Source organism: Lepidochelys olivacea (assembly GCF_965140295.1).
Source record: "Lepidochelys olivacea isolate rLepOli2 genome assembly, chromosome: 3".
Lineage (NCBI taxonomy): Eukaryota > Metazoa > Chordata > Testudines > Cheloniidae > Lepidochelys > Lepidochelys olivacea.
Window position 1 is genome coordinate 189,842,822 of NC_140413.1, and position 13,930 is coordinate 189,856,751.

Here is a 13,930-nt window from a genome sequence, read left to right on the forward strand (position 1 = left end):
GTTTTCATGGGCATGAGTTTTTCCTATTGAGCTGTAGAAAATATGTATATTCAGTCACACAAGTATATTTACGTATATGTCAGTATTTGAAGGATGAGTTAAGTATAACTAACTAGAACTGAGTGGAAATTAGAATTTAATATCTCATTGGAAATTCCAATATTGCAACATTTTTTATCTCACTTTGGGACAAAAAGCAGAAATATCCTTTTTTTTTTTCTTTTTTTTTCTTTTCAGAATTAACGTCCAGAAAAATGTCTGTTTGGAAGTGATCAGACATTTCAGTTCAGTTTGTTGAACTAACCCCGAATTCTTTGTTTCAAGACAGTTCAATGTTAAACTGCACTTTCCTGTTGTGGCGTACGGCCTTATCGGAGTTGTGGTGGTTGAAGTGCCTGATTCTCTCATTGTCTCCTTTTGGGCCAGGCTCCCTGACTGGACTGTATCTCCCCAGATGAACTGGCAGTCATGTGACTCCCAGGGTTCACCGTGCTGCTCTGTGCTGCATAGTGGAAGACGTTGTCTGGCCTGAAAACATTACAGGTGAGTTTGACAATCTGAAATATTTTGATTTAGGTATAGCCGACCCAAAATGAAATCTTTTGTTTGAGTATTTCTAAAGGAAAATAAAAATGTTAGCAAAAGTTTGCAGAAACTGCCTTTTCCATTGGAAATTCATACCAATGGAGAATTCCTGACAAGATCTAGGTATAACAGAGGAATGGCTAACTAACAAAGGGAAAGTGCTATAGGATGGAGAAGGGTAAAAGTACAATGCATAGAGTTCCATTAGAAGAGTAAGAAATTCACCCACATGACACATACATTTGTACAATTGTCTCTAAGCTGTGCAAAAATGAGTAGCCATCTATGTGTTCCCAATTAAAATATTTCACAGTATAAGTTATTAAAAATATGAGTTAAACCTTTGTTGCAAACCAATCTCATTAATTTATTTTATTTATATATATAGATTTTTTTAGATTTGTTTCCTCATCTTTATAAGCTACAGTGTTAGTTAGAAGGCACGATGTCCAGTTAAAAAAAAAAGGTGTGGAGATCAGTTGTGAAAGACTAACACAAAGGAGTCTTGAGAAAGGATTTGACGGAAAAGGGAATAAGAATGAATGGCACACTGGATCAGGGACAATGTTCTAGGCATAAAGAGTAGCAGAGGAAAAGGCACAGAACTGCTTATGATACATGGAAGCTGGAATCCTTCAAAGCATGCAGAAATGGCAGAGTGTAGCATATGTCACGGGGGAGTAACAGGGTATGAGTGACAAACTGTAGACAGAGCAGAACTGGACAAGACCTTAAAGGTGAGGACAGGAGTATGAAATGGTTTAAGAATGGTTTAATGCAGGGATTCTAGGAGGTATGCAACACAGTTGAAGTAGCTGGAAGGGAAGATGATTTTGGCTGCAGCATGTACCATGGGCTTGTGGGAAGTGATATGGGAATCAGGGAGACCAGACGGCTGGAAGTTTCAGGAAAGAAAGCAATAGATGACCAGAGCATGGACCAGGGATTTAGTAATGATAATCTAGAGGAAGGAAAATCCTTATATACAAATGAATATGGACAAATTAATGGAGCAGCTAAATAAATACTACACACAAGGACCAAATTCTGGTCTTATTTACCCAGGTGTCAGTGGAGTTTCCCAGGTTGATACAGCATAACTAAGAGCAGATTTTGGCCTATTATGTATATAAATAGCAGCAGGAAACAGTAAATGTGTTAACTGCTCAAATGCGCTAATGAGCTTGTATTTGAATAAGGACTCTCAGGAACAGAAGGGAATATCTCACAGGGACAAATTTATACACAAGCAGCAATTACTTTTTGGACCTCATAGAGAAATAAAGTTTAAATAGAGGCAATAGATAGAATTTACAGAAACCATATTTTGCTTTTAATTGTAAAAGTCACACTTGTAAAAAAGTCACAGTTGTAAAGTCAATGTATTCTTTCTAACAACGGGCGTATTTCAAAGAGTAACATAGTATGTATGCTGTTGTAAGGTGAATGAGCTAAAATAGTTGTTCTTTAGGTATAGAGCTGCAATAGCATGAATTTTATTAGGCTTCACTAATTTTCCTTCAGTTCTGGAAACAATAGATTTTTACCCAGCTGCTATAGAAATTTGGCTGATCTACAAATATCTTGAAAGAGTAAAAAGTATTTCCCTAAATAAGCAATTAATGTGTAATGCATGCCATTGTATCTAGATATAGCACCAAAACTTCTAGACTCAATCAGGCAAAGATTGCTATTTTATTTAGGAATAATATGAAGATTTTATCTATTAAAAATTTGTATTATCTCTGAGTTGCTTTTATTATGTGATTTTATTTTTTTTATTTTTTAAATAAATTTTAAAAATTAGCACCGAAGTTAAACAACTAATGAGGGAGAGTTTATAGATGTGAATAGAATTAACTTAAGGAATAGGCAACAGCCACTTAAAAGAATGAACTATTAAAATATGTGCTCATTTCCTTTGAAAAATACTGTGCAAATGGCCAAATTCTGGCTTCCTCATGTGCAGAGGCTCTTGCTTGAACACATGTATAGCTTTTCTGATGCAGAACATACAAATGATGAAATCATCCCAAAGTGAGGGAAAAATTGGTCTAGTGGGATTTAAAATATCAAGGGGCCTATTCCCAGTTTGGCCAAGGGAATGTGGGATAAAAGTTTTCTGCTTCTAATACCCTCGCTCTCCAAAAAACCCACAGAGAAGCCACTCTGCAGCCCTTCTCTCCACCCCCAGCAACAGGAACATTTAGTATTTGTTCTAGCACAGGCTTAGGGGATCATGGTGCACTGTTGTGCATGCATGTGCCTTCTGACCTGACTGTAGTAAATACATGCCCTTCCAGTGCACTATGCATCCTTAGTGATCATCTACGAGGGGATTCACACATGTGGCTTTCATTATCTTCAGTGGCATACAGTTAAATAGAAGTTAATGAGACCCACGCATGCGGGTTGAATTTGACCAAGTGGTATACATATGTACAAAATGGTGATACACATCTTTCCCAGCAATCACAGCGTGGCATGTAATTTTTCAGTCCGTGGGCCAAAATTATCTCTATCACCTCTAGTACCTAGAAGCTGGTATTTTCTTTGTGAAAAATGACAACTTGAAGCATTTACTTAAATTGTCATTTAGTGTTGGCCAAACCAAAATTCAGGCCCTGTTCAATGGCGTCTGTGCATTACGAGGAGTGTGAATGGCTATTTAATGTTTACCCTCCTTCTATTTTGCTGATATTGCTGGTAGCATGTGGCAAAAGAACATCAGAGATAGGGGACAGCAAGAGAAAAAAGGAGAAATGAGAGAGAAGGAACTAAAGAAAGGAAAAAATAAATACAGTAGTGAAAAAGATGGCCTGGGATAGAAGAGAACGATGGGAAAAATAACATTTAACAGTCTGAGAAAACAGACTGAAACATGGCAGATGTGTTTTTATTAGAGGTGGATATTTTTGTAACACAAAAGCAGAGCGTGCTGATTTCCAGACCTTTCTTGGCATATCTTATATCTCTCGTCTTCAGTCTGTAGCTGCTACTGCTTCTCTTTTTTCTCTCTTTCTCTCCTCTTCTCTCTTTCTTCTCCCTCTTTCATTGTAGGTGAATTGAGATATGGCCCTTCAGTGCATGTCTGTCAGACTTTTTGGGCAGTCCTGCTACATACATATTGTCCAACGTTATTATATCACCACAGGAAATTGAATGTGGATTTGATTTTGATGTTTAAAGTTTAGAACCAAAATATTGTCAGTTTATCAGAGAGAGAGATCAAAGTGGTGCTGTATATAAATATACTCCCTATTTTCTTCTTCACGTAAGGGAGATGTATACAGTACCAATAGAATGGCATTAATGCCTTTATCGGACTATTTGCTTTCAGTCTACCATTCTTGTAGGTGTTCTCCAGCTGCAGTCGGTCTCTAGCTCTTTTATTTTGCAGGCAACTTAGGAAGAGAGAGATTTGTTCTAGCACAGGCTATGGACCACCACATGTCTCTCAAATAATTTAACTCTGCGTACCATTGGGGGTGCTCTGTAGACTCCTGAAGGTCACAGTTGGAGAACTGCTGCTTTAGTGTAAGAGAAGTTAATTCCACACAAGACAACTATACACAGATACTCTGTATCTGAGTTCTGTTTTTCACCATTCTCCGTTTAGAATGTACACATTGTGTGTTTGATGATTATGACAGTTCTGTGTAATTTTATCATTTGTGGCCTATCAACAAGCATTCAACCTGTAAAGTTTCTGGGCTGTATTGGGTCCCCAAATCCAAACACTTGCTTCCTCTCCTGAATTCTTAGGAAATTTGAATCCAAAGGTCATGGCTGGCTTTTATGTCTGTAATATGCCAGGCAAAAGTCTAGATCCGAACACATACGTTTAGAGCCAAATTTTGCAGACCTGACTCATCTCCAATGATTGATGAAAATGGGTATGTACTTATTTTTTTTTAAATGACAGATGTAAATATGACTAATTCCTGTTGCATGTCCAAACCTACTGTAGCTTGGCATGTGGAATTATGTGTCATTAAGAGGGAAACACTGACTTAGTTCTGTATCAGAAACATTTCTTTTTTTGGTATGTATTAACTATTAGCCAGGCTTGTATAAGCATGACTGTTTGTGCTGTGCCACTGAGACACATAGAAGCAAGAAGAAACTGAAGTATTTTTCTTTTTTCAATATACTTTTAAGGTGATCAGAGCAATCATAGTTCAACATCACTGAATGCCAGGGATGAAAACCTGGCCCCATTGAATTCAAAAGGAATTTTGCCATTGGCTTTAATAGATCCAGGATTTCACCGCAGGTTTCCACCCAGTGATTGTAGCATGATATTCTGTGATGAAACTTTTACTTTCTTTTTATAGAAACATGCTCATATTAATAACGGATATGACACAACCATTTAAATGGCTTGATTACATCAATTGATCCACACAGAAGAATTTTTAAAAAGTCCCATGTTCAAGTACCTCCGCTGAAAACTCATTGCAAACTGTCTCCATTCTTTCTGTAAACACTCTGCTTTCTTCTTAAACAACACATTGAGAAGATGATCTATGATGAATAAAGCACAATGCAGTCAGTATTGAAAAATATATTCACATATTTGCCAAGTTTAGTGAACTTGAGATTTTTCATGATAAAAGATACCCATATTTATTTGGAAAAATGACATGATCAAAAGGGACTTACTGAAAAGTACCTTCACAACAGGGTACAGTCAAACCACAATGCCATTAAACAGGTTACACATAGAGTCACCTATTGTAAAATAAAGATAAGATTAGTTGAACTCAAAACCGTGCCAGGAAACCTCTTTCATGCTTCATCAGAGCATAATTTGTTTGAAGAAATGATGACTGTTACATATAATTATCTGATTATTTGCGGGTGGACAGGAAAACATGCCTAAACAACTTTGCATTATAAGGTTTCATTTAGTCATTGAATTATTTAATGTTTATGTAGCATTAAAATGAACTACACAAATCAAAATCAGTTAAAAGATTTGGCCAGATCACTTTTAGATTGCAAATTTGTATGGCAAGACTCTTATTAAAGTAAAGATGAAACTTTTGATCTTCTTTTATTGTTAAACATTGGATTTGATTTCATGATGATACAATGTATTTACAAAGAAAAGAATGAAGTCATGTAAGCACATCAAATTAGTAATTGTGTCTACAAAATTCCCCCCCCACAAAAAGTATGTAGGACACACTATTTTAATCCCCATTTTCCAAATGGTAATAGGAGTAGTTTTATTTGCATTTCCTGTGACATTTTCAAATTTCTTTATTTAGAAAGTGCTCCTTCGTAACTACTTGATTTTGATAGATTAGGACAAATGCACATCAAACACTGAATAATGTATTTCATTTTACTGTGATTTTTGAGGTGCCTTTTTATGAGATTATAGATCATATAATGCCATCCATTTTTAGGCAGCATGGGTGGAGGAAAGTATGGAAAACTCCAGTAAAACAGTTTAATTACCTTTCAGAGGTAGAAACGTTTAACGAAATGCATGATCATTTGCCCTTCTTTCACTAAGTGGGAGCCTTTCCATGTCGTTGTCATCATGTGGCTGGGCTTCTGCAGATTTGGTGGAGCATTGTTGATTAGAGGGGAGACTGTCAGCATCACTAAATGAGCATACTTTGTCTCTTCAACTGTTAAAACTCAAAGGATGGTTACTCTACACAGTCTTGTCTGCGAAGTATCCATGGGGGAATATACATGAGAATTAATGCTGCTCCTTTCAGCATTAACCTTTGTGTTATTTCATCATCATGTTGCAAAACTCCTTTGGAGAAAGCAGATGGTAGATCTGGTGTGGGTTAGGAAGCATGGTCAGTTCACAGGAGAATTTGGGGACCTTGAGCAGTAGTACTGTACGGAATGCCCTCCACAGGCTCCCCAGCATCTGAAGTATTTCCCCTTGGATTTCAGAATATCTACAGGCTTGTATGGCCACTCATGCTACCTGCTCAGCAGAGACACAAACCATGCCCTCATGTCAGCAAGTAGGAATTCAGTCTTCCAAGTACCTTAAACTCACAAGAGGAGTGTTTATTTTTGACAGAGGATTGTGATGTGGCCCTTTTTGTATGAAGGGGATTTTCTTTCACCTGAAGCTTTCTTGGAACACACATCCATCATCAGTTCAGAAAATCCCTTAGGGAGTTTCACTAACAGTCTTGTTTAGATGCCATAGAAATTACAAAGACAGACACAGGGATAGACAAAAAGAAAGGCACAACAATAATGTAACGCTGAATGTCACCATTGACCTGTGGAAGGAATGTAGCAACAAGTGGCTTAGACGCACTTGTGTTCTTGGTATATGCTATTTAACATAGGTCTGATTTTCAGAAGTAATTGGGAGCTGCAAATGCTCAGCACCTTTGAAATCGGGTCATAGCATAGACATTGTATACAGCATTCTTCACGAGTTAAATTGTCTGATGAAGTCAGTCTCTTTCTGATAGCCTCTGGCCAGATAGAAGGTGTGTGTAGTAAGCTATTTCTGACAAAGAGCTTGAAATATATGGATTTTGTTCCAATAATTAATTAATATATATAAGCATTGTGAGGAATATATATGTTTCCTGGATAGTTTACTGGATTATGTTTATTTTAAAAACTCCTGTATATTTCTTGTGATCTGAATTTGGGAAAGCAACCAAGGAGCTTAGACAACACCAACATTACAACTAGAAGATACACTCCACAGCCAAAGACCAAAGACAGTCCTAAGGACTATTAGGGTGTACCTACACTGCAACTGAGAGTGTGAAGAGGTACCCATGCTAGCTGTATTCTAGCTTGCTAAAAACAGAAGGTAGGATGTCATGATGCAGGCTGCACAAGCGAGTATGTACGCAGCGGGGTCGGGTGAGCTTGTCCATCCTGTGCTGAAGCCTGCATCCTCACTTCTATTTTTAGTGAACTAGTGAGAATGCAGCTAGCAAGGGTACGTCTACACTAGCTGCCATCCATACCAGTTGCTGTAATGTAGGCATACCCTTAAATTTTGTTCTTCTTGGGTGGATGTTGAAAACTTTCAAGTTTTGAGAAGATGCCTGTGAGAAAGTGCATGCAAACCAAGAAAAAACAGAAGTTTTGACAACCAAGTCAGAGGGTTTAGGAGGAGGGATTACTGTGATCCATACACTGAATTATGCATATCAGTCCTTGGAGTTTATCCTTTACAGTGATAGTAACTGGAGTGCTAGAAAACTGGAGTGTTGGTAGTTTTTCTTTTCCTAATGCAAGTAACATTGCATTTTTTAAAAGTTAAAATAATGTTAAGGTTATCAAATCAAGAACTCAAACATTAAGAAATGCCAGAATTAAAATTGCAGTCTTAATTTGGCCCCCTTATGCATATATATTGCAGTCTTTAATTACATGATCACATACTATTTTTTTCTATATGACCCCTGTCTCATTCAATGCACAGGATGATGGGTGCTCACTGAATAGGTAGCTATTCAATGCTACTTTTTATTGTCATTCAGTGACAACACATGCCTTATTTAATGAGTATCATGCAATCCCCTACTTCATTCACTACACACCTGCCAGCTTCTGCAACAAAAGAGGTTGGGTCCTACAGCCAGCAGCTTAATTCACTACTCAGTACCAATTCATTCTGAGAGCACATTCCATCGCGTGCACTGTGCATCGTGTGAGACTGGGGTCCTATGGAAGAAATAGCATAGCCCTCTACAATTTGAGCTAATAACAGAGTAACTGGCAGCCATAGTAGGCTGCTGTCATGTGAACTAACTACTAGAGGGGAATTTCAAAGATATTTCCCAGACAGTAATGTTTGGACTCTGGAATCCCACATTCTATTTCAGGTTCTGGAGAAGAAGGTACTTTAGAGGTTACAAACCTCTCTGCCTCTATTCGTTACCACGTGCACCCTGACAGTTTGTTCTCTTCTGTCCCTGTCTCCCCTGCCCCTATTCCCTTTCTAGATGCCCATTGTCCTTTCACTGTGTTTCTCACCTTTGCATGTGTTTCAGACTGGTTCCTCCTTCTCTGCACTGCTTGGCCACCAGCAGGGAGAGCATGGAGATTATGGGAGGGAAAGGCTCCCTGCTCTCAGTTCTGGTGACTGTGATCACAGTGAGCCCTGGCAATAAGGAATTGCAGGGAAAGTCTTGCTCTGCACCTGGGCTGTAACTTCTTCATTGCAGACAGTCTTCAGAGAATTTGGCTGTCAAACTCTAATAAACTTCTACCGAGTTCATGCAAATGGCAGTTTTCATAGATTTGTAATTCAGACAGATTTGGATGGATTTTCACAGGGACAGCAAAATGTACTGATCTGATTTCATGTTGACCTCCCTGCCAAATTTTAAGCATGGAGGCACAAGGCCTTCTCCATGAAACAGTTGTAGGAGGTTTTTTTCATTGTGAAAGCTATTTTTCCCCTAACCTCATTCTCAGAAACAGCTGAACCATTTTTGCTTTAAGTTTGCAAAACTATTCACACTAAGAAAATCACCCGGAATGAGAAATTTTAGCCAAAGTGATTTTAAAGAAATGAAAACAGTGTCATAATGAAAAGTGTTCAGCAACTTTCACTACAGGCATCACTTCCAACACTGTCTGTAATGTATATACATTTACATGTATAGTGTATTCCACTGTAGACACAGAGAAGACTTTATACTTAAGGTTACAAGACATGTTGAATCCTGTTTTTGTCTCCTTCTATGCTAACTATATCCTACTTATAGATTTTTACCCTGATTAAGGAATTATTCTCTGACTGCTGTTATCTCAGTGGCTGAAGATTCTAGTTAACATAAGTGCTCTCCAGCAGTCTTGGTCTCTTTTTCTTTCAGCATTCAGATCATAGGACACCATTTATGGCTTTCCCACAGAGTTGTAGCAAACTGTTTTCCAAGGGCTTAAATGCTGGAAAGCAAATCTTTCCAAATTCATGAGCTTAATATTCTTTACCTCTTAGTCAATAAAGAGGGGAAAAAGCAAATCACTGGATCAAATATCTTTGTGGCTAACTTCTCCATTGACTTCCTCCACTGAACTTTACCAAAGTGAACTTGTCCATAAGCATTTTTGTTAACCTACACAGGCAAAACAATTGAAATAATTTAATGACTTTTATTATTCATACTACAACAGTATCCATGAAATGCAGAACACTTCCAAAACTTATATTAAGATACTGTCTCTCTCCCAAAGATTTCCGAAGGAGGAAAATATTCCCCATGCAGAGAATTAAATAAAGAGCATAATGGACAGAACAAAGAAGAAATGCTTTTGCTTGTAGATACGTGTTCCAAACATTGACTGAGATTTTTACTCTGTTTCACAGAACTGGGCATTATTGGATAAACACATCTGTAGTACTTAAGTGACATAGAAAGAAAGCTCCTTAGAAGCAAGTGTTAATTTAGATTTCCAGCAAGCAAGCAAAAAGGGAGGCTGATGCTATGGCACTGAAGAATTTTTCATCTTGATTTCAAATAATTGATGTAATATTCCTCACAAAAAAACATTTGAGATGCCTAGTGGCTTGGTAGTTATAGTTTAACTTCATAATGCAGGAGACAATTCAAATAAACCCATGACAGGGAATAATAGACCTTGCTCACCATGAATGTAGATTGTCTCTTAGAACAGTTATAATTCAGATGGTCTATGAAATAATTATTATTGTGAGGTGGATTTATATTTAGCACTGTCAGAGTTTTCTCATGCATCCAACAGAAAGTTTAGAAAAAAGTATTTTATAGGAAGATGGAAAAACTTCATGTCAAGAAGCACACAAGCAAAACATTAATTTTGGGCTAGGAATTTTCTTTCATTTGAAAATCATGGACTTAACATAAGCACTTTAGTCTTCAGATTGTTTCAGACAAGACCATGGTCTAAGTAGGATCTGACTCTATGAGCTCCTATATGTAGCCAGTGGGAATGGAGGACATTGAGTTGCCATAAGATTTGGTTGCAGATTATTTATGCTGTTTTGAGGAAGGGGAACATTAGAGAGGGGAATGCTTCTTTTCCTTTATATTTAAATATATTCCATATATTTGCTCTTTTCCAATAGCTTAATGGGGTTTGGTAGAACATCAGAACATTTTCCACACTTACGGTCTTCACAGTCTAAAAGGACCATTAAGATTTAAAGGGGAAATATAAATGGTAGGAGCTAAAGGCTTGATTATCTCTGTTGGAAATGTATATATTTTTTGCAACGCTAGAGTAGAAGTAAAGACAAATGAACATCTTTATGGTATAATCACCAAGTTGAAAAATCAGGTAACTTTAGTCCACAAACTCCCTGTTAGCACAATGAGTTTTTATGGTCTTCATATCTTCGTTGGTGGATGAGTTGATGTTTAAATGCTCATTCATCATTTACTGTATAAAAGAAAAGCTATTACCTGAAACTCATTTTTACAGTTACAGGCAAACTGAAATAATCATTTTCAAGGACCTAAAGCTGTTTCTTGAAGAATGTCATCATTTTCTCCTTATTTTACTTACCACTTACACTAGTATAGGAGGTACCTTCAAGAACTGCACCTTGCAAAATCTCGTTCCAGATATTGGCAGCCACCCCTGTCTGCACGAAGAAGGCTAACAAAACTTTCAGTTTGAGCAAACTATATTAATCTTTCAGACAGGACAAAAGAACCACTCTAAAGGTGCAATTCAACAATAAATACATCCGGTTTCCATTGTGTGCTAGCATATACAAGTCGATATTGGTGGGGATGGTTCTGAAAGGCATTGTAAGGTATGGTACTTAATGGATTTATTGCTTAATCATGTCCCTAAAAAAAAAAAAAACCCTCTGGAGCCCAAAAGCTAGTGAGTTCCAAAATCACCTCTGAAAGGATTGTCTTTTAATGGGCTTGGTCCCAGAGCCTCCCCAAACACAGATCTTGAACAGCCAGGCTGTGCATAGGCAGTTTCCATGGTTCTTAGGAGGAAAGGAAAGTCCCCAGCCTGTAGTATGGCAATGCTTGCTTGACCCATAGAGAGAAGATGAGAAGTTTTGAGAATGGCAGTTGCTATTCTTTAAGTCTTAGTATAAAGCTTTCCCTTTTAAGTAGCAAACAAGAGAGATGCACTATCTCCATTTTAGAATCCTATTAGGTTCTATTTAGTACTTCTTTTTTTTTTTTTACTTCTATCAGCCTTTACAGTCACATATTTTGTGTGTGTATATAAAACATTTTGATAGGTGATTATATAAACCTTCCATTTAACTTTTTAAATCTTACTTTATATTCCTCCTGACTGATCTGTGATAAAAACAAATTATTTTAAGCTAGTTTTGTGTACATTATGTATGCAGTTGATTATGTACCAAAGACCCATATTTTCAAACCTGGGTTTCTATCATTAGGTACCTAAATCCATATTTAGGCACCTGGTATTCACAGGAACTAAGCAGTCACAGCTCCCATTGTGTCAAAAACTGAGCAGCTAAACGGCATGCTGCTGCAGCTCCAGGTGACATTTGAAAGCAGGCAGGAGACACTTTCTATTTCAAAGAGAGCAGTCCATATTTTAAGAATGCTGAAGGCAAGACAATGTATGGAATCAACTGATATTTGCCTTTTAAGGCCCGCTAGATTTGATGTTTCCATCTTCCTAAGAAACTTTGACATTTCCTTGACGAGATAGTAACTTCAACCTCTCTCTGAAGTGATTGCTCAGGGAAATGAATATATAAATGTCCAGATTCTCCAAATGAAAATATTTTGTTGATTTAAAAAAAAAAAAAGAGCAGGTAGGAGCAAGAATGATGACCATGTAGGAGAAATTGTCCCATTCAAAGGTAGCAACTGAGGACTTAAACCCCAATCTTGCAAAACTTTACACTCATGCTTATAATTTCACCCTGTGCACTACTCACATTTCATGTGTAAGTCTTTGAAGGGTCAGGGCTTAGATGTTGATTCTGACTGAGCAAAAAATCAAGGTAAAATAAAATCAGAGGTAAATGAGATGGGATATAAGATACGGGGAAGGAATAGAAGAATTATGCAAACCAAAATACCAATATTGGGAAATATTTTTCTAAAAGAGTTACCAGAAGCTGTCTGAGCTCAGACCCTTCCTGCTGGGTCTGGCCTCAGCTATTAGTCTTCCTGTTGAAAAGATCATAAATAATCAACATGCTATATAATATCCTTATTTCCTTCAAATCTGTTAGGAATCTCAATCAACCATTCTAACCTGCTAGGAGAATGAATGAGATCCACGATCAGGATCCTTTGATCCTTTTTCTTCCTCCGGGTTAAACTCCTGCCTTGGAGAGAAAGGATGCAAATGTGGAGACATTAAACATTTGAGAGTAGTGGGACTATGAGTAAACTCTACTTTTACCAGCCAGGCTCAGATTTTCTCATGCTGGACAGACATAAGAGTCTTTATATTTTATATTTTTTTCATATATTTAACTGAAAAAGTCAGGTGATGAAGCCAGCAGCAATGGCGCTAAAGAAAATTATTCCACTTTCTCATCACTTGCATCTCACCTCCCGTTGCATTCACAATCCTGCTTTGATTTGCCAGGACATTAGGCTGTCTTGCAGTGTTTCCAAACTGCAGTCTGCCTCCTGTTGGCTAACCTGTGAATTAATAGTACTAGATCATCTTTGTGGCTTGTAGGGAGCAATAGACAAATTGAGGTTCAAAGAAACCCATTAGCAAGATTTAAAAGCTCCACTCCCCCTTAGCCCTACTAAACCCAGGTTGGCAACAATGGGTCAGATCCTTATTATAGTTGTTGTGATACAGAAGGGCAGGAAGCAATGGGAGAGTCCTAGAGGGGAAATCTATAAGCTCAAGGCTAATTAAGGTGTGGTTCCCTGTAGACTAGGGAAAGTGGCAGAAGGTTAATTGGAGCACCTGCAGTCAATTAAGGCCCTGTTAGGAACCTAATAAACCCCCCTGCTTCAGGCAGACAGAGGAGGAGGAGGAGAAGAGAGGACGGAGAAGAGAGGACTAGAGCTTGGAGGTGTGCTGTGAGACTTGGAAAATCAGAGAACCAAAGTAAGGGGGACCCTGCCCCAGTAGGGGAGGGAGACTCCCTTCCCCAGCATCTAAGGGCTGCAGGTACACCACCCAAGGGGGAAGAGGGTAAGAACCTGCAGGGGTTGAGAGGGGCTAGGGCTCAGAGTGAGTAGCAAACCCAGACCCCTGCCCCACTTCCTTCCTTTACCACCCTCCTGGGCCACTAGCTGTGCCCTGACACCCCAAGGGGCAAGGGGTGGCATCTTAGCTCCCTGCCAAGAAAAGCACAGGACCCACCAGACTAACATCGGCCATCTTGTCACAATGTTAACATATGTCTAATTTGTTAAAT

At 38.1% G+C, this 13,930-nt stretch overlaps 1 long non-coding RNA gene across 4 annotated transcripts in view; it reads left to right on the forward strand.

Moving 5' to 3' along the window:
* LOC311518416 overlaps positions 1 to 13,930 on the forward strand; it is a 786,470-nt gene that overhangs the window by 532,774 nt on the left and 239,766 nt on the right. For all 4 annotated transcript variants that reach the window (XR_014710978.1, XR_014710979.1, XR_014710980.1 and 1 more), the window contains one exon: positions 427 to 543. This is a non-coding gene — a long non-coding RNA (uncharacterized lncRNA). The remainder of the gene's footprint in view (positions 1 to 426; positions 544 to 13,930) is intronic.